This window comes from Mirounga leonina, unplaced genomic scaffold (genome assembly GCF_011800145.1).
Source record: "Mirounga leonina isolate KUSES-001 unplaced genomic scaffold, KU_Mleo_1.0 Mir_129, whole genome shotgun sequence".
Classification (NCBI taxonomy): Eukaryota; Metazoa; Chordata; class Mammalia; order Carnivora; family Phocidae; genus Mirounga; species Mirounga leonina.
The window spans coordinates 11,323,787-11,345,923 of NW_023270323.1; the positions used below are offsets into that span (position 1 = coordinate 11,323,787).

General features: G+C 39.4%; 1 protein-coding gene across 8 annotated transcripts in view; it reads right to left on the reverse strand.

Annotated features, from left to right (window-relative positions):
- PTPN13 (protein tyrosine phosphatase non-receptor type 13) overlaps nt 1-8,553 on the reverse strand; it is a 208,497-nt gene extending 199,944 nt beyond the window's left edge. For 5 of the 8 annotated variants that reach the window (XM_035004583.1, XM_035004587.1, XM_035004584.1 and 2 more), the window contains exon 1: nt 8,072-8,553. The gene's annotated coding sequence lies outside the window, so the exon portion shown is untranslated. The remainder of the gene's footprint in view (nt 1-8,071) is intronic. The other 3 variants (XM_035004588.1, XM_035004586.1, XM_035004590.1) reach the window with 2 other exon arrangements.
- Between the last annotated feature and the right edge of the window lie 13,584 nt (nt 8,554-22,137).

A 22,137-nucleotide genomic window follows, 5' to 3' on the forward strand; every position in this document is an offset into this window, starting at 1 on the left:
AAATCTTTAAAACAAACAAACAAACAAAACAAATAAACCTCTTATAAATCAGAGTATACCAAAAATAATAACAGCTAATATTTATTAAATACTTAGTTTGCATTAGGTACTGCTCTAAGTGCTTATGTGTATTAACTCATTTGGTCCTTAAAAAAATCCCGTAAGAGGCCTGATCATTATCTTCATTTTGCAGATGAGGAAATTAAAGTACAGTGAGGTTAAGAAACTTACACAAACTAAAACTAAATCATATTCAGAAATCAAAACCCAGGGGTGCCTTGGTGGCTCAGATGGTTAAGCGTCTGCCTTTGGCTCAGGTCATGATCCCAGAGATCTGGGATCGAGATCCACCCCCACCCCCAGCATTAGGCTCCCTGCCTGTTCAGTGGGGAGCCTGCTTCTCCCTCTCCTTTTACTGCTCCCCCTGCTGTGCTCTCTCCCTCTGTCACATAAATAAATAAAATCTTAAAGAAAAAAAGAAAGAAAGAAATCAAAACCCAAGCAGACTAGCTCGAGTCTATGCTCTAAATACCATGCTATTCTGTCTCTCTAAATCAAGCAAGAGTGGTCAGTACCATGCACAGCTGCATCTAAAAACAATTCATATATACTCAGATAGGTACACATGTGTTTGCAAAGTTTTACAAGGCAATTTTACATGTTGTTTAATTTTATCTTCACAGCTGTTCTATGTCAATATATCCTGTCAATAGATGGACTTAGTTGGCATGAATTCAAGTAATTAAAGCTATGTGTCCAGAGATTATTCCACTTATCTGCTGTCTTAGAAATGTGTCCCTTCTGTGCCTCGCAGAGTTACTGGCAGATAACAGGAATTCAATGTATATTTACTGAATAAAGAACAATTAGAAAGGGAACTGGACATCAGAATGTGGTCAGATTGGTCCTGATTCATCAATACAGCTACTAGAAAAACACTCAGCTAGCTTGGCTCACCAACAGTGATTCTTTAGTATCCATTTAGGTGGAAGAACAGTATCACTCATTTTTCAATTAAATCTTAGTATCTCAATACAATCTTAAAATTCCTTTGAAGTTAGAAGTCTTGATGTACTGGGGTGCCTGGGTGGCTCAGTTGGTTAAGCGACTGCCTTTGGCTCAGGTCATGATCCCGGAGTCCCAGGATCGAGTCCCATGTCAGGCTCCCTGCTCAGCAGGGAGTCTGCTTCTCCCTCTGACCCTCCTCCCTCTCATGCTCTCTGTCTCTCATTGTCTCTCTCGCAAATAAATAAAATCTTAAAAAAAAAAAAAAGTCTTGATGTACTAACATAAACACCGAGAAAGATTCAGATGCAATCTTACTCAAAAACATAACTCAGTATGGTCTTCAGTTACACAATGAGTATGATATATTACATGGCCACATTAAAATATTTTCTTTTATTTAAAGATTAAAGGAAATTCCTATTAAATTTTAATAATGGAGAATACAGTCTAGATTTTTCATTGTAAGTGAAAGAATTGTATCATATGAGTGTTGGAGGGAATGCTGACTTGAATTATAACTAAAGTTACCAGTATTGCTGGGTATTATGTAATAACACATTTCCTTTTTGCTATTCATTTGTATACACCTCAAAGCAGTGCCAGAATTTCGAAGTTCTGATTGAACTCAATTGAATGATACATATCTACAATACAGTTTTATCTCTCTTAGTTTGATAATTGATCATTCCTGAACTGTTTTCTATTATATTATATATATACATAGATATAGGTATCTATATCTATCTGTATTTTTTTTTAACTATCAGGGTTTTGTTTTGTTTTTTGTTTTAACAAAACATCTATTCTAGCTTTCATGAAGTACAGCTATTTTAGCTTTGGTAGATTTTCACACAATACTTAGAAAATTGAGCTACGTTATATAAATTTGAAATACTGCCTGACACTTATACCTTAAGCTAAGTATAGATATTATCATCAGAATAAAATTAAGGCAGATTGTGTGAAGGATGAATTATACTATGTTCAAATAATTCCATAAAATTACATCTCAGCACAGGTCAAGAATATGAAAGACACTGAGGAGGGAATAAATCAAAACCTTACAATGAGGGAAATTCCTGTACCAAAATGCTGATTTTTTCACTTCAAAACTGAATTACATAATGTTCTCTAGAAGAGATATCTGACTACACTAAGACCTAAAATAATCATCTCTTAATAATTTAAATGTTTATTTTAAAAATTACATAAAAAGTGCATTAAGTAATACTTAGCAGTGCTGAGAGAAACTAAGCTTCTTAAAAATGTTCCCTAATTTTAAAAAATTCCCATGCTCTTTCTTCCAAAAAAACCCCAAAAAGAAACAAACAAAAAACACCAACTTTGAATATTTCTACCACATTCTCAAGTTACATAATCATTCTAACCTTAAGTTATTCAACAAGAAAGTTTCATTTTTCTTCCACAGACTACATTAGAGCTAAGTGGGAAAGCTTCAAAACATGAAAACAATATTGTATACAAAACATTCCATCAGGCATCCTTTCAAAAGAACTCTCATTATCCTGGATGCAACCTGTCTGACCCCAGTAGGTAAAAAAAGCATGTGTTTATGTAAAAAGAAATGTACCATCTACCAATAGAAAAAAAAATACTTTTAATTGAAAATGATTTGTTTCCATGTCTACTCAGAACACACTAAACCAATAAAGAAAACTGATATTTTAGGTGTTTGGGGGGGTGGTATAAAAATGAGATGGGCTAGGGGCGCCTGGGTGGCTCAGTCGTTAAGCGTCTGCCTTCGGCTCAGGTCATGATCCCAGGGTCCTGGGATCGAGCCCCGCATCGGGCTCCCTGCTCATCAGGGAGCCTGCTTCTCCCTCTCCCACTCCGCCTGCTTATGTTCCCTCTCTGGCTGTCTTTCTCTCTGTCAAATAAATAAAACCTTTAAAAAAAAAATGAGATGGACTAAACACATCATAGTTTCTTCTAAGCTGTGCATCAGTAGTTAACAAGTGGTAAACACCAATAAAATTCATGACATAGAATTAGCTTCCAACCACCTCAAATTGTTTAGGAACCTCATACTTTGTTGAAGGGGATACTTTCCCTGTGGGAAAGAATAAAGTCTCTCATGCATCTGTATGTTCATGTTAAAACTAATATAATGGTTTTCTGCTGGGAAATTGAATCATATCATATGACAACTAAGAGTTTCTATAACTAAAATAAAAACAAACTAACAAAAAACAAAAACACCTTCACCAGATAGAAAAACCTTGAATCAAATTCCAACACTTGAATTGAAATGATGACGTTCTCTATTTCCCAACCTGAAACTGTTGGAGTACACAAGGGCAATTAAGTCATGGGTTAGATTCAGGGCATACTGATACAAATAATGCACACAAGTACACTGAAGTTCCACCTCTGAGTTAACTTTGAAAAGGAAAACCTTGTAACTAGGTATAGCAGATTGAGGAAAGATGTAATATAAGCATCAAATATGTGGTATTTCTCCACATTAGAAAAAAAACTATAGGGGCGCCTGGGTGGCTCGGTCGTTGGGCATCTGCCTTCTGCTCAGGTCGTGATCCCAGGGTCCTGGGGTAGAGCCCCACAGTGGGCTCCATGCTCTGCAGGGAGCCTGCTTCCCCCTCTCCCACTCCCCCTGCTTGTGTTCCTGCTCTCGCTATCTCTCTCACTCTCTCTCTGTCGGAAAATAAAATCTTTAAAAAAAAAAACTATAAGAAATATTATATTTTAAATTATAAAGCTAAGGAAAATGAATATACACACCCACTTCAGATGATGAGAAAATGGAATATAAATTTCAAAACCTCTAGGTAGTATATCAACTATACTACAGTAAAAAATTAAAATTTTTGAAAAATCCTTCAGGTAATACAGACTTTTGTGATTATAGAAATGTTCCATATCTGAGCTGTCCGATACGGCAACTACTAGCCACAAGCAGCTACTGAGCACTTCAAATATGGTTAGTGGGAATAAGAAATTGAATCTTAAATATCATTTAATTAATGTAAATTTAGCCACAGGTATCTGGACTACAACATTGGACAGTGCAGCACTAAAGAAGTAGAGGGAAATATTCGTACCTTAAATTCTGATTCAAATAGTAAAAGTCTTGTAAATGGGCATATACATAGATGCTTCTGAAAAAATTTTTTTTTTAATTCTTATGACTTTAATGAAGACGAAAGGACTATGACACAATATAAAAATGATGCTGCATTTGTGGGGACAAATTTTCTGTACTCATTTTCTAGACAGGACTAGAATATTGGTTCACAAGTTGGCTCCAAGTTGTAATTTTCTTTGGGAGCTTCCAAAAATATGGATGCCTGGGTCTCATCCCCCCAAGCTTTTGGCTTAATTGGTTTGGGTTGAGTCCTGGGCATAAAAGCTTTTTAAAGCTACCCTGGAGATTCTAACATAGAGCCAGAGTTGAGCATTACTAAACTAGAAAGAAAATGAGAAACTGTTTATTAAGCATAGACGCAGTACTAAGACATTGCTTTGCTGGTAGGCAAAGAGGGCCTTTGACAACCCAAATTCAAGTCAAAACACCTAAGGGCTAAATATGAGCTACACATTCTAAACATTCAGAAGTGATTTGGGTTATACAATCATTTTTTTTTTTAAAGATTTTATTTATTTATTTGACAGAGAGAGAGAGAGAGAGCACAGATAGAATGGCAGGCAGAGGGAGAGGGAGAAGCAGGCTCTCCGCTGAGCAGGGAGCCCGATGCGGGGCTCTATCCCAGGGCCCTGGGATCATGACCCCAGCCGAAGGCAGACGCTCAACCCACTGAGCCACTCAGGCGCCCCCAATCATAGATTTTTATTATCACTGAATGTTATTCAATTATGTAAAAGAAATTAGAAAGGAAGGAAATAAACTAAATATTGAGTGTCAACTTGCCTTTGCCAATTTCATGTATATTATTTAATTTCATCCTCAACATATCTTGGGAGGTATATATTATTAATTTATTTACAGATGTGGAAAGTAGATTTAAAGATATTCCCTAGGACTGGACATATGTTTGTCAAACAGTAAAGTCCACACTCTACAGCAGAAGGATTCTCCCTGGGGAAGTTTGTTTCAGTAAATTTTCACACTGGAATCAAACAAAAAAAAGGAAAAGAAAAAGAAAGAAAAAGCAGGATTCAGTGGTGGAGCGCAGGATAAGGCAAACATACTAAAACAGGTGCTTAACCAGTCCCTGTTCCGGCATTATCCAGGTATCTGATGGCAAACCCTGGGAAAACAGGTTTGTCTATGGTTCAAATCTACACCAGCCGCTACACTAGACCATTTAGGAGTAGCTGCCTTTTATCCTAAGAACTTAAACAATTGGTCTCCTACTGCCTCATAAGCTATTAGGTATAGTCACACATTCTTCGGACAGGATAGAACAAGATGCTTATTCACAGATGCCTGACAGTAAACAGGAATAAGACAGGGGTTTTAAAGACTTTTTCATTTTACCCCCTCCACTTAAAGGATTATTGGAACTCCTCACAGAGCAGTTTGCAGACCGTAGTTTTGATATATTTACACTGAGTGTAGAACTTTTATTTTAACCTAGGCCACTGAAAGTCTTACATTAATTTACTCATTAAAAGAAATCTTTTAAAAATTCAGTTCCTGAGTTGTTCAACCCACCTTAATTTTCAAATTAGGGGAGAAAGGTTCTCAGGAAAAAAAAAAAAAGGTAAATCCAAAGCAACAGACCCCCACTCCCTACCTATCAGCACTAATCCTTCTATCCTAAGACTCAGTATCTTTTCTCCTTTTTCAGGCCCCTACCCTGTAAAGTGACATTAACACAAATGAGTCACATTTATTTACATCTGAGGCACGAAAGAATACCTTCAGCTCATTGTTCTAATTAATGGCACAGACTTCTCCCATAGCATATTCCAAAATAAGAATACATTGACAGGATTAACTCATAAATGCACCGGCTTAGTGTATGGTAGTGTTTCTTTTCAATTTCAAATGGTATTAATTACTATTTAATTATACTCCAAAAAATGTTTCATAATTTATTTAAAAATTACAAACTCTTGTCAAAGAAGAGGAAGCAGCAGCGGTAGCTTATCCCCAGTAGTCCTACCCGCCCCGCCCCTGCCCCCCATATGTTTGAGGCTGGGCAATTTGATGAGCTGGAAAAAAATATACTCAATTGATAAAGAGAAGCTACAATGCTCCCCCATCCAATCCTTAGCCTATTAAAAGTGGAACAAAGCAAGGATCAGACCTGTTTTTTCTTAATAATAAAGAATACACAAACTCCATTTTTTTTTTAAAGAATGATACCTATTATCTACACAGAAACAACTGATTAGCCAATTCTCACACTCACTTCCTGCATTGGAGGAAGGCCTCCAGTTAAAGATAATGTAAGTTCTACAATTTTTAATCCCTATTACAGTGCCCAAATTCATCCTTTAAATTGGCATTGGTTTTAACAGTTTGTGTATTTGTGTGACATGAAAAATTATTTATAAATATTTTTGGATGCTAGTAATCACCCTCCAAAAACTAAGTAGCTTTACATGAAGTAAACATTTTGGTGGCACAAATGTAAATTCAAAAGACAGACCTAAATAATGGTAAAAGTCATAATTCTCTAATTGTAAAAGTGAAAGTCACTACAAATTAATCTTTTCTTAATAACTAACCATAGATATTTTTCTAACCTTAATTCCAGCTTCCATCCTACCTTCTCCCCCACACATACTCCCACAAAGCCTCTAGAACATCAAAGTTAGGACACAATGTTATTATGGAAAAGTATAATAAATTTAGAATTGGTTAAAAAAGCAGTTAGTTCGCCTCTGTATGAATTTACTGAATCAATAAAAGCATAGACGTAATAAAAATACTAATGATATTAAAAGGAGAAATAATGTTTATCAAAGCACCACCAAAAGCAACCAGTGAGCATGATGCAAGTTTTCACTCTGATCCTGCTAACCCAGTCATCACGAATTTGGGAAAATACCAACACTTGTTTCATAATACAGCGACTTTGCTTTATTTTCCCATCCTTCAGTAAAACTCTACAGATGTAAAATTTTAAGTCTTGCTAATTAGTTACCAGTGCCCTTCATCCCGCAGATCAGGTGTCCTACATTTTGTTTAGGTCCCCGCCTTGAAAACAAACCCGATTGCCCCATTTTCTGAGAGGTAAACTCAGCTCCAAGCAGCTCCCTATGAAGTCACCGCGTTTGTTGTTTCAAAGATGCAATTAAACGAACATAACACAAGGCTGTCGAAGAGATTAGTTGGAAGTGTGTGGAGGTGTCAATCATGTATGTATAAGGCCAATGAAAACTGTATTGCTACAAATCTATTTTAGTCGTAGTATTTCTCCCCATCCCCCCTTCTCCAATATATTCACAACATAGGGCAATTAAACTTTGTAAGAACTTACTCGACTTTAGCAAACTTTAGCTTTCCAACTTTCTGTACTCAGAATCCAGCAACGAGCAAAGGCGGGGTGGGGGTGGGGGTGGGGGTGGGGGATTTAACTGAGGCAGGGATAAGAAAAGCAATTAAAGAGCTTGCATCAGGCAGTGTCTCTCCCTCTGCCCGTCTTCCTCCCTTCCCACCCCCTCTTCCCTGAGCCCTTACATATACACATTCTTCTGGGCGGCCTCTAACCACACCATGTCCACAGTCATTTACAGAAATTAGAAACAGACTTCGGGATCCCTTCCCACAGCACGCACATCGCAGAGCTGTACTAGCAAGATGGGGCGATGCCACTCCCTACTACCTCGCAATCTCTTACTCCCCCTCTGGGGTTTCAGTCTCCAGAATCCGGCTTTCCTCCGCGGAGAAGGTGGGTCTACCTAATTCACAATGAAATTTCATCTCATCCTTCCCCACCCAGCCACCGCACCACGAAAACCAAAGCAAAGTTCCTTCCCCACCAGGGCAACAGAGGAGTTGGTTTCAGGGGCCGGAGCAAAAGCTGGGAGAGGAGGACAGGGAGCGTGGCGTACTTTGTTTCCCACTACCGCATATCCACACCAAGAGCCCAGGGCTGCTCTTCGTCCTTACCCGCTCGTCCGGAGACCTGGTCCTGCTACTGGAGCGCGAGGCAAGGGCTGAGCCGACGCGGCGTCGGGGCGGGCCGCCGGCAGCAGCCTCGGGCGCCGAGAGCCACCACCTCCTCCCCGCCAAGCGGCTGCGGGCGTGGGCCGAAGGAGCTGAAGAAGGAGCCTGGGGAGGGGGAGAAGAGGAGCAGCATCTCCTCCTCCTCCACGCCTCGGAAACGCCCCTCCAGCGGCGACCCCGGCCGACCGCCTGACCCCCGAGCGCTGGAGTACCCTCTCCGCCCTCCTGCGCTCCGCGCGCCTCCCAGAGCTTCGCCAAACCCTCCGGCGAGGGCCGGCTCAAGTGCTGCAGCCGGCTCCGAGCGCTGCCGAGGGGGCTGAGGCGGACCAGGGAGCTGGGGAGTGCCGCGCGCCCGCAAGACGCTCTCTAGGGGCGGTGATCATGGTGTGTGAGCCTCGCCGCACCGCCGCCGCGGGAGCTACTAGCCAGCACGGGCTCCACCTCAGCCACCCGCGCCGGCCCCGCCCCCGTTCCTGTCACTCAAAAGCCTTCGCGGGCTCTAGGAGGAGAGCGATCCGCGACCGGGCGCTCGCCTCCGCCCCATTGGTCCTCCCGGCCTCCAGTTCCGCCCCCTCCCTAGGGACGGGGTCGCCGGGGAGACCAGCGCCCCGGTTCCCATGACAACCGGTGCCTAGGGCCTGGCTTTTAGTGTTCTGGCTAAGCAGACGCTCAGGTTGGTCGCGGGGCAGCGAAGTTCCTCCCCCCTGCAGTGTGCACTCCTAATTTTAGGCCAAGTTGAAAACGCGGCCGACCGCCCCCACGCTTCCAACTTCAGAAGCAGAACTTTATGGCCCTAGAGAGTGTGAGGGAGAGTGAAAAATGTCTAACTGCTTGCTCTTGCCCTGTGACTCTAAATAGCCCCTCCCCCCTTGCCCTCCCTGGGCTCCAGCCTTGTTTCCATATTCTCACAGGGCGGATTTGGGCTTTGAAAGGGTGAGGAGAAGAGGGAAGAGAGAAAGAGCAGGGCTGTGCCAGCTCCCTGCAGCAATATAGCAACTTGGAAATGGCGGGGTCAACGAAAACAGCTCGGTGAGTTTTCCCCCAGCTGTAAAGTGATCCTCAAAGGTGTGCTGGCAGCACTTCGTCAACCCCAGGTGCCCTCGGGGAAACTCAAATACTCAGTATTCTTGGAAAAAGTAGGTAAATTATTCTGTTAAAATTCCTCTGAAACTAAGATAATCCTAAAGTTAAAAAAGTTAAAAGGTTCCAGGTAATCGACTACAATAAAGAATATGCATTTTTTATATAGGACTACACATTGCCACTTGGCAAAGTTAGGTCCTAGCAGCTATACCCCTCCTGCAGACAGAAAGATTTGGGTTTCAACAATTGACAAAGAAGACTTACTGAATTCATGAGCAAACAGTATCTTGTCATTTGAGTTTCAACAGTTTGGGTTTATTCTCGGATAAGGCAACCTGGTCCACTCTGGATAGGGGACCGGTAAACGCGGTCCTGGGCTGATAGTGTTGAGCCCTAGGTGAATCTAAACTTCATGGCTGGCTCCAAAATGGAGAGATCTGAGGTGAAATTAAAACTGCAATTCTAGGTTCCCTAGCCCCTGAGGCTGCTGTACATGTATGATGAATGAGGGAATTAATAGTAATGATTTACCTTTGGCAAGCACTTGACTTCTCATTATCTCATTTACTAAATGAATAACTGTGATGGATGTGTTTAGTCAAATATACCTTGCAAGTATGCACTGAATGTAATTACTCACAGCACTAAATACAATGGAAAATGCACAGCAAAATTTTAAGATAAGGTCCTTGCCCTCAGGGAGCTAACCACAGCGCCTAAGAAAGAAAAGTAGCATTCTTGAAACAATTTGAGATTATGGCTAGAATGTGCAGCCAAACTTTGAGTACAATAGCAGATGAAAGTATGTGGTAGGTTGAATGGGCTGAAATAGTCATATTAAGGAGCAGGGGAATTTAAACTGGGCTTTGAAGAAGAGTAGGTAGTGGGATGAAGGAAGCACCCATGAGGAAAGACAAATGAAGGAAACAACATTAAACCAAAGTGCAACAGCAGGAATAGAGTGGTGATAGTAATTAACAGTGAGAAGACCAGCCCAGCTGAACTAGAGACAGAAGTGAAGGATTAGAGCCCTTTCCCCAGTCCTTCCCCCATTTTCTGAAATAGGAGTTTTTAAGTGTTCTGGTTCATGTATAACAATGCTAAGGTCATTGTCATTGAAAGAAAGTTCATATATTTATCAGAAAGAAAAGCAAATCCATAATACTTGGAATAGCTTGCAAATTCAAGAAAGTATGAAGAGTATAGTGTTGCAAATTTTCTCAAAAGTAGACAAACCAGTGTTGTGAGCCTTGTTCCGCCCTCCCCGCCCCCCCGCCCCTTAAGGCCATTTCAGGTGGTTGCCCTCAAGGCTTTTTCACCAGTAATCCTTCTGTTTTGTATGAGGTAAAAGGCTGGTTTTAAAATAAATGGCTACGATACCAAAACCTGATAAAGAGTGTAAAGAGTACACAAAAGAGAAATCTACAAGTTAATCTCCTTTTGGATATAATGTAAAATTAAAATACTTAAGATACATGTAGACCCCAAAACTATGTTACAAATGCAATGGCAAAATTAAGAAGAATTATGCCAGGTATATAAGAATGATTCAGTAATAGAAAACTTATTCATTTGGTTGACTATATTAGTAAGTCAAAGAAGAAAAAAAAATCTGTATGAGTGTTTCAATTGATAATGAAAAGGATTTTCTAAAATCCAACATCATTCCTTAATGAAAACTTTTAAAGAATTTAGGATAGATAATTTAAATATATATATATATATATTTAAATATTTTATTTATTTATTTGACAGAGACACAGCGAGAGAGGGAACGCAATGAGGGGGAGTGGGAGAGGGAGAAGCAGGCTTCCCCCTGAGCAGGGAGCCCGATGCAGGGGCTCGATCCCAGGACCCTGGGATCATGACCTGAGCTGAAGGCAGACGCTTAACCAACTGAGCCACCCAGGCTCCCCGAAAGACACTATTTAAAAATTTTTTTTCTCAATAAGTCTAGAACTAATTCCAAAAATCTGCATACCTTCTGTTGTTATGGTTGTTTGATTTCTTAAATAGCACTTACAGTTTTCATACACATGTTTCATGTAATCCCGTTGAATACTGAAAGAACATTACAGGCTATATCACTTTATAAATGAGGAAAATGACACTCAAAGAAGAGAGGTGACTTGTCAAGATTTGCACTTAGGTGTTCTGAGTGCAAATGCTGTGCTCTTTCATTTTTTCGGAGCTACCAGGCTGCCTCCCAACGTTTAGAGTTATCTGTGCCATTGCTGTCATGTAACTCTCCATCCTAGGGGAATTCTCACATTCTAAAGAGAGTTCAGCCAACACCAAAAGAAAATAACCTGTTTATTCAATGGGCCTGAGGGTGATTGTAGTCCTATCTGGTTTCCATTGCTGTATTTTTTCCCCAGCTAATTCTTGGTTCACTTGGAAGTGTCAGTACTGTCTCACAAAGTCTTCCTTAAGCACTGTCAGACTTTGTGCTCCAATTACCTGCTCATGTTTTGGTGGACTACTTATCTTGCTTCTGCTTCTCCCCTGGGCAGAGTTCCCATCACAGTCCTTACTCTGTGAGCATAAAAAGGGATAATGTGTTTCTGGGCTTAAAGGAGGAAAAACACTAACATAGTTGGTACAAGCCAGAATACAAATATTTCATATTGAGATGAACACAAGAAGCCAGCTGGGAAAACATAGCTGTTTACAGATTTAGATTAGCCTAGAATTCATTTCAACCTTTGAGGTAAAGGTGGTATTTTTAAATCATTGGCATTTAAAGCACACAATCTTAACATTTTGGAAAGATATAAGCCCCTTTCTGAATTTGTTGAAATGTATAGATGCTTTCCCTAGAAAAATGCACAAACACACAAACTTGGAATACAATCTCAAGGAGTCCCTTACGGGGTGATCCATGGGTCCCACATAAAATATTCCTGACTTAGAGTGTGACACAAGGCTGGTCTCTAAGTGATGAATATTCTGAGGTCCATGAGCCAGCCACTTGGGAGCCCGTTAAGACCAGCTGTTTAGTTTCTTTATGTTAGTAGTGATAATCTGTTGACCTTTTTGTTTGTTTAGAGAAATCATTTTTATTTAGTCTTTAAGAGAAAAATCAGCTAGGGCGCCTGGGTGGCTCAGATGGTTAAGCGTCTGCCTTCGGCTCAGGTCATGATTCCAGGGTCCTGGGATCGAGTCCCACATCGGGCTCCCTGCTCCGTGGGAAGCCTGCTTCTCCCTCTGCCTCTCTCTCTCTCTCTGTCTCTCATGAATACATAAATAAAATGTTTAAAAAAAAAAAAAAAGAGAAAAATCAGCTATGCTAGCCTCTAAGGTAGCATTGTCCAAAAGGACTTCTCGCCATGATGGAAATGTTCTGTAACTGTGCTATTCCATTCAGGAGCCACTAGCCACTTGAAATGTGGCTAGTGGGACTGAGGAACTGAATTTTTTATTTAATTTAAATTTCATTAATTTCAAAGGAGTTTTTTTCTTGTGATGAAAACTTTTAAGAGCTACTCTCAGCAATTCTCAAATATACAATACAGTATTATGAACTGCAGTCCCAATGTGTACATTACATCCCCATGACTTATTTATTTTATAGCTTGCAGTTTGTCTTAACATCCTAGACCTTTTATAACAAAAGTGACACATACATGTTGTAAAGATTTTAAATAACATTTCAGAAATGCAATGTTTACTGTAATTCTAATCCTCAGAGAAACAGTAGTTGGTATAAATATTGCCATATAAATAGATATATGTATTTTTTAAAAGATTTTATTTATTTATTTGAGAGAGAGAGAGAGAGAGCAGGGGGTCGGGGGGGAGAGCAGAGGGAGAGTGACAAGCAGACTCTGTGGTGACTGCAGTGCCCCATGCAGGGCTAGATCCCAGGACCCCGAGATCACAACCTGAGCCAAAATCAAGAGTCAGAAGCTCAACCGACTGAGCCACCTAAACTCCCCGAGATATATGTATTTTTGAAGAGAAATCATATTATTTTGTATAGCAATTTGATTTTGTCACTGGATAATATATATGGGCAACCATAGTTTATTAATCATTCCACTATTATGGACATTTATTTTGTTTTTAATCTTATGACTATCAACAATACTGCAATAAATATTCTTGATCATATCTCTGTTCATATATGTAAATATTTCTATATGATAAATTTCCTAGGTGGAATAAGCTAAAGGATATAAACATTATGTATTATGAAAGACATTGCAAATGCACTCCCAAATGCAATAAGCCAAGCTATAATCCTACCAACAATCATGAGATGGTATCTATTTCACATATTTTCACCAATACCAGATATTATAAGTCTTTAAAAATTTTTTCTATGGGGCGCCTGGGTGACACAGTTGGTTAAGTACCTGACCCTTGGTTTTGGCTCAGGTCATGATCTCGGGGTCCTGAGATTGAGCCATGTGTCAGGCTCCAAGCTCTGCACAGAGTTTGCTTAAGATTCTCTCTCCTCTGCCCTCACCCTGACCCCCATTTGCGCACGTGCGTGCTTTCTCTCTCTCAAGTAAATAAATCTTAAAAAATAAATAAATAAATAATGTTTCCAATTTGATAGTTATAGACACCTTATTTTTGTTTTTTTTCTTTTATACAGTTGTTTTATTTTCAAATATGCATTGCTTTTCTGAATTTCTTTTGTAAATTTCGTATTCATTGTTTTTATTACTATATAGAAACTTTGTATTTTATGTAGCAAAATAAACAAATTCTTTTAAGATTTGGGGGATAAGTGGGTATCTGCTGCTATCACCAAAATGAATTCCACATAGATCAAAGAATAAAATGTGAAAAACAAAGCTGTGAAAGTCTAGAAGAAAAAAAAGGAAGAATATTTTTAGTAACAGAAAATAAAATGGCTTGTAAGCGTACAAAAAATACTAATAAGAGAAAGAAAACTATACCTGCAACATGAGAGCATTTGTACCCATTAGATTAGCAATGATCAAAAAAGTTTGATAATGGTGTGTTGGCGAGGCTGAGAGGCAACCAAGTGTGCCTGCAAACCTTCCATCTGTACTGGGAATGACTGTAACTAGTTTGTACCACTTCTTTAGAGGGCGGCTTGGTTTGGTTTAACAAAATGCAAAACGTGCCTACTCTTTAATACAGCAATTACACTTCTAGAAGCTAAACCTACAGCTCTACTTTACATGTAAGACAGGACCAAGTACAAAAAAATGTATTTTGAATTTTAAGGAATAGCAAAAGTTTGGGGATAACCTATGTGTCCATTAAAAAGGGAGAAGTTAAGTCAACTATGCCACACCTAAGCAACAGAATACTATACAGCCATCTAAAAGAGCTAGGCGTATCTAGAGGATCTGATAATAGAGATCAAAGGATGTTACAATGTTTAAAAAAATGTATCTGCTAAGGATGTGAGCCAACCTTACTTCAGAAAAGAACATGTGTATGGGTGTATCTGACAAGATACACAAGAAATAGCTGGATTTCTCCACACCATTTTTGAATGATGCATGTTCCTCCTTTATTATACACTATATCTAGCCAACCATTTTATCATATATTGTACCTGGTGTGCTGCTAACCACTGTGATTTAGAATTTATTTTAATAGCTTTTAGTGTTAAAAAAAAATAGCGTTTAGTGTACTTCCTCCTCATTTATTTTCTTTTTAGGGTCTTCTTGGTTATTTTTATTTATTTATTTATTTTTGGATTTTATTTGAGAGAGAGAGCTCACATGAGCACAAGCGGTGGGGTGGGGTAGAGGGTAAGGGAGAGGCAGGCTCCCCGCCGAGCAGGGAGCCCGATGTGGGGCTTGATCCAGGGACTCCAGGATCATGACCTGAGCCGAAGGCAGTCGCTTAACCAACTGAGCCACCCAGGCGCCCTTTATTTATTTATTTTTAAAGATTTTATTTATTTGAGAGAGAGAGACACAGCGAGAGAGGGAACATAAGCAGGGGGAGTGGGAGAGGGAGAAGCAGGCTTCCCGCTGAGTGGGGAGCCCGATGCGGGGCTCGATCCCAGGACCCTGGGATCATGACCTGAGCTGAAGGCAGATGCTTAACCGGCTGAGCCACCCAGACGCCCCTTTTCTTGGTTATTTTTAAAAGGTTAATCTTCCAAGTGAATTTTTAAATTATTTTGTCAAATTCCCAAAAGTATTGTTAGATATTTCATTAAAATTATACTGGTTATGTAGGTTACTTTTAAAAGGTATTAAAATTATATGATGTTTGGGTGTTGGTATTTATTTATTTATCTTTTTAAAGATTATTTTAGAGAGAGAGCACAAGGGGGGAGGGCCAGAGAGAGGGGGAGAATCTCAAACAGACTCCATGCCCAGCGCAGAGCCCAACTTGGGGCTCGATCTCAGAACCCTGAGATCACAACCCTGAGATGAAGACCCTGAGAACACCACCTGAGTGGAAACCAAGAGTCAGACGCTTGACCGACTGTGCCACCCAGGCACCCCTGAGTGTTAGTATTTAATCTAAAAGTATCTCTTCTTTTTTTTGTTTTCTTCCTTCTTTCCTTCCTCCCTCCTTCCTTTCTTCCTTTCTTTCTCTTCTCTTCTCTTCTCGTCTTCTCTTCTCTTTCTTTCGCTCATACCCATAGTGGACCAAACAAGGGCTTGAACTCACAACCTGAGCTGAGATCAGAGTCAGATGCTCAACCAAGGGAGCCACCTAGGTGCCCCATTTCTTCTTTATTCAAACATTTTTGTCTTACAAATTCATTTTTGAAGTAAATTTTATTAATTTATTTTAGTATTCATTTCTAGCTAATTATTGTTATTATAAATAGGATTCTTTTTATATTGTATGTTCTAACTGGTTATGATTTATACATGAGAAAGCTCTTCATTTTGTATGTTAATTTTTTTAAAAGATTTTATTTATTTATTTGAGAGAGTGAGTGAGAGAGAGCACAAGCAGGGAGAGCGGCAGAAGGAGAGGGAGAAACCCTGACTGAGATCATGACCTGACCCGAAGGCAGATGCTTAACCGACTGAGACACCAGGGGCCCCTGTATGTTAATTTTAAAAACTGGTTACCTTAACTCATCTTTTATTGCTTCTAAAAGTTTTTCAATTGATCCTTGGAGTTTTCATATAATTTGCAAACAAATGACAATCCTAACTTATGTTCAGTATTTAATTTTGTATTTCTCTTTCATGTCTCACTGGATTGCTGTCATATCCTTTCATGATATGATTATGAGCATTCTTGCTATGTTTAATGAGAATAATTGTTTCATTATAAAGCAAGTTTCTGGATTTGGTATAAAATATATATTGTTGGGGCACCTGGGTGGCTCAGTCGTTCAGCGTCTGCCTTTGGCTCAGAATCTCCCACTCCCTCTGTTTGTGTTTCCTCTCTCACTGTGTCTCTCTCTGTCAAATAAATAAATAAATAAATAAATAAATAAATAAATAAATAAATAAAATAAACAGACAAATAAATAAATAAATAAATAAATAAAATCTTTCTTTATCAGGTACCAGGGCTAGCTAGTCCTATGGTTAAGTCAGAAAAAATTGATTGTGCTGCTCCTGTAATTTCCACTCTTCTTTACCAGCGAGATTCTTAGCTCTTTCCAATTTCCCCCTATTGGCCCCAAATTGACCAGGGCTTGTTAGTTCCTCTGATAGGGCCAGAAGTGTGTTAGGCTAAAAACATTCACGTACTCCTGCATTTGCCAGTTGCCTAATGGCTTTGCCTGAGCCAAAATATTTCCTGAATGCCTTGACTAGAAATTCTTGCTCTTAGTCACTAATGAGTTAAACTGCAAAGGTATTAACTTTAGAATGTGGAAGTTAAAATTCACTTTACCTTCCAGCTTTCTCTCTTAGCACATTAGTATAGATTGGTTTATCAGATTAGGTAGTTGTCACATTAAACCCTGAGGGTAAGAGATACTGGAGAGGTAAATTTTAATTAGTGAAGGGGAAGAAGGAAAGAGGGAAGCTAGTTTCAGTGTGAGTGGAAGAGAGAGAGTGAGAGAGAATTTGGTGGGGGAGAGGTGTGTGCTATGAGGGTAACCTGCAGGGCTGATGATACCAAGGGAGGGGATCGGGGAAGTATGTCTAGTACTAAAGGGGTGTGGCACTGAAGTCAAACTGCTTAATTCACAATTTTTACTAGGGCTGGTCCTGTCTCTGACTCATTTCTACTACTTGTCCTGGCAAGTTATGTAACTGCCTATTCAGTTTGGTTGAAGGGAGAATGGCAAATAAGCATAACCCTTCTGTTTTTTTGAAACTAAGCCATGTTTGTTTGAACATACACAAAGTGATTTAATATGAACATGCTGTCATCTAAATCTGACCTATACGGACTTACCTTAGGGTTCATGACTGCTAATCTTGATTTTCTTAAGTGTTCCCAGAAATGGAGACCAAATCAGAAATTAAGCTTTCTAGTTTAAAGTTCTGTTTTAAAGAGTGATTTCACACTGTCTGATGGGAGTAAACTGCTGTGCAAGAAAGTTGATCATTAAAGGAGGCTTTGTTAGACCGAGTCGGAATGTTTAATAAAACAAAGCATCACTTCATAAAAATTTCTTAGAAGTTGGTTGATTTTTACATCTTCTCCTATAATCGGTAATAGAAAACTGAAGAGGAAAAATAGTCTTATCTGCAGACACTGATGATCAATTTAGGGCCAAATCCTGAGCCCTTATTCCTATAAACAGGAGAAATGCTGAACCTGCCACATTTTACAACCACGGAAGAGGAAATTTCTTAGAGAATTGAAGCTATTAGGATGAGTAGTTCTTTAGTTGACCTTAAAGTTAAAGTAGAGAACTATTAAAGATTATACATATGCAAATTAAGTATTTTATTTTTACCAAAAATCTATTACCTAAATGCAAAATCTACGATTTTCTGGTTTGGTTTTTGTTAAAGGAAATGTATAACTTGAGGACATTTGTGTAATATATTACAGTTTTCTCACCTCTGGTAATTCATGGCAGTAATTTGTCTTTCCATAGCATTCAGCTTCAGTTTTTAAAAAATTGTGGTGAAAAATACATAACCTAAAATTCACTACTTTAAGTGTTTTTTAAATTTCAACTTTAGGGGCGCCTGGGTGGCTCAGTTGGTTAAGGGACTGCCTTGGGCTCAGGTCATGATCTTGGAGTCCCAGGATCCAGTCCCACATCGAGTCCCGCATCGAGTCCCGCATCGGGCTCCCTGCTCGCGGGGAGTCTGCTTCTCCCTCAGACCCTACCCTCTTTCATGCTCTCTCTCTCAAATAAATAAATAAAATCTTAAAAAATAAATAAATAAATTTCAACTTTATTTTCACTTTGCACTTTACACTTAATAAAGTATATAAAAATGAAATTACCTAATTAGATTAGCAAGAATAATTAACATTAAGAATTTGGGAAACTAAAACAATTGATTTTTTTTTAAGATTTATTTATTTTAGTCTTTTTTTTTTTTTTAAGATTTTTATTTATTTATTTATTTGTGACAGAGAGAATGAGATACAGAGAGCATGAGAGGGAGGAGGGTTAGAGGGAGAAGCAGACTCCCTGCCGAGCAGGGAGCCCGATGCGGGACTCCATCCAGGGACTCCAGGATCATGACCTGAGCCGAAGGCAGTCGCTTAACCAACTGAGCCACCCAGTCGCCCAAGATTTATTTATTTTAGAGAGAGCGAGAGTGTGTGTGTATGCGTGATCTAGGCTGAGGGGTGGTGGTGGAGGGCCAGAGGGGGAGGGAGGAAAAGAATCTTTAAGCAGACTCCCCACTGACTGGATCCCAGGATGTGAGATCATGACCTGAGCCAAAATCAAGAGCTGGCTGCTTAACCAATGGAGCTACTCAGGCGCCCCTAAAAAAACTGATTTTTATGTAAGCTTCAGAAGGTCAAAATTTTAGTCTGTTTTATTCACTGCTGTGTCCCTACCACCTAGAATAGAGCCTGTCACATAGTGTAGGCTCAGATGGTATTAAGGGAATGAATGATTGGCTGCTGTTAGTTATAACTCAGCTGGAGGAAGCATAAATGTGCAGGTATGCTATGATATAGCCCACTAGTAAACATTCAGTGGCCATGGACATCAGTCTTTTTTATAGGGGGAATGGAAAACATCAGTTAATCTTATGGTTTGACTAAATGAGGGTCATTTATTTATTTATTTATTTATTTTTAAAGATTTTATTTATTTATTTGAGAGAGAGAATGAGAGAGAGCACATGAGAGGGGGGAGGGGCAGAGGGAGAAGCAGACTCCCCGCCGAGCAGGGAGCCCGATGCGGGACTCGATCCTGGGACTCCAGGATCATGACCCGAGCCGAAGGCAGTCGCTTAACCATCTGAGCCACCCAGGCGCCCTAAATGAGGGTCATTTAATAGAGCTATTTTATTTTGAAAAATCCCCATACTGTGCTTACCACAATGTCTTGTGTGCAATAAGTGTTCAGAAGATACTAATCTTTGTTGATTGTTGATTGATCTTTTTATTCTTATTCTTCTACTGAGAGAAGGGGAGTGAGAGAGGGGTGAGGACAAATAGAAGCAATGTTTTTTTTTGTTTTTTTGTTTTTTTAGATTTTATTTATTTATTTGACAGAGAGAGACACAGCGAGAGAGGGAACACAAGCAGGGGGAGAGGGAGAGGGAGTAGCAGGCTTCCGCGGAGCAGGGAGCCCGATGCGGGGCTTGATCCCAGGACCCTGGGATCATGACCTGAGCTGAAGGCAGACTCTTAACGACTGAGCCACCCAGGCGCCCCTAGAAGCAATGTTAATATTGCATATATACTCTTGGAGTGTAGAGGGGAAAGAGACTTTTCTACTCTCTCAAAACAGTTACTGAACTTTGCCATTAATATGAACTCAAAGAATAAAGAAATCTGTTCCCTTTGATCAAGAATATTCTCCAATTATTCAGCTTTCAATAAGCATTCCTTTGCCTCATTGTAGTTTGAGTGATCCTCCATTCTCTTGTCCAGTTCTCTGAATGGGAGTCTTCTCCGTACCATCAATGGCAACTTGAATTAGATGAAGAGTTGAAGTATCTATCAGCCAAAAACCACTGTCCTTAAAACTCTCACCAGCTTGGGCTATAGACTGGATGGATTCCAGTTATATTAATAAAACAGACTGAGCCCCATCTTCTCCCATACATAGGACCCCCAGACTCCTGAAAATGTGTTGACTTCCTCCCATACTTCCAGGATTCTCCAAGTGATGTTTTACACATGTTCTGCAATGTTTGACTTTGTGCTTATACACAAACCTCCTCCTGAAAGTCTAATGCCTGAACATCACTTGCAGTAGGGTGCTTGCTGTTTCCACTGCTGCTTATACCCTCCATGAGACAATCAGAATTGGTGTCAAGGAGATCATCTCTTGGTGCTCCCCAAGCTGTCAACAATGAGCCAGAGCTGGGCTAGGCTCACCTATAGAAGTAAGGCCACAATTGTGCCGTACTTAGTCATGTGATTCTCGAAGCAGCACTGCTTATGTTCATTATATCACAATATCTCTAATGAGGGGTGCCTGGATGGCTCAGTCAGTTAAGCATCTGCCTTTGGCTTAGGTCATGATCCCAGGGTCCTGGGATTGAGTCCCACATCGGGCTCCTGGCTCAGGGGGTGTCTGCTTCTCCCTCTCCCCTTTGCTCGTGCTCTCTTTCTTGCTCTCTGTCTCTCAAATAAAATCTTAAAATAATAATAATAATAAAACCATGTCTCTGATGAAATTAACTATTTTAAATGGACGGAAGTAAAGGAAGATAGTCACCATGCCATGCCTTTCTCTTTGTTGTCATCACCCTACACACATACTCACACTCATACACATACTCTTTCCCTGTTCTTTAGCCAAACATAGAAAGTATTTGTGTGTAAATTCTTTCAAATAGATGCTTTGAGAGACCATCACTTCTGTTCAGCAAATATTCAGATTCTGATAATCAGAATATTGCTGGAGGATGTGGTGGGGAATCCATACCATTCTTTTTTAGATAGGAGAGATAGCCTTTAGTTAAAGCATTTATCTTTTACTTTGGACATCTGACCAGGTTTTTCTCAGTAGAATATAGACTCTTTGAGGACAGTGTATCAGAAAGGCTATTAGCTCCAAGTAATAAAATATCTGATAGGTAATGACTTAAACAGAAAGGTTTATTTTTCTCATAAGAAGCCAGGTGGTAGGCAACTGCTTCTGATGTCCACGCCTGGGTCAGTGCAGTTAGTTCTTCTTTGCTTTCCTCTTACAATCATAATAGGACTGCTGTAACTGCAGATATTCAATTCTCTTTCAAGACCAACAGAACAATGGAAAAGTATGGGGTCAGCCTTCCCTGTTTTCTCTCTCTCCATATATATATAAAATAAAATTATATATATAATATAAATATAATATATAATATAAATATACATAATATAATATAAATTATATATGATACATATGTATAAAATATATAAGATGAAAAGCTTTTCCCAAAAGACTATCGTCCAGTATGTGTTTACCTACATATTGGCCAAAATTGTGTTCTGCTAACTACAAGGAAAGCAAGGAAGAAAGTAGTTAGCTTTTCTAGCCTCTAGCAAAGGCAGGAATGGGAAACAGGGTTTAGAAATGGATATTGGATTATTGAAGCAATCATCAGTATCTGCTACTTTAGTATCCCCAGCATGGGTGTACTATAGGCGGAGTTTGGTCAAAGGCTGGCAAGAATAGGGTGAACAAGTTATATGGATGTAGTAACAATAAGTTTTTCCCTGAATCTTTAAGTAAACAAGCAAGAACTTTATGAGCTATTTCAACTTAAAATAAACTTTAAATGAATTTTAAAAAATAATACAGTAACATTTTCATAAAATAATGTATTAATTTTCTTTATATCACTTCAACAATTGCATTAATAAAATACTCAACTATAACCACAATAGTAAAATCAAAACATAAAGGTAGTTATCAACTAAAA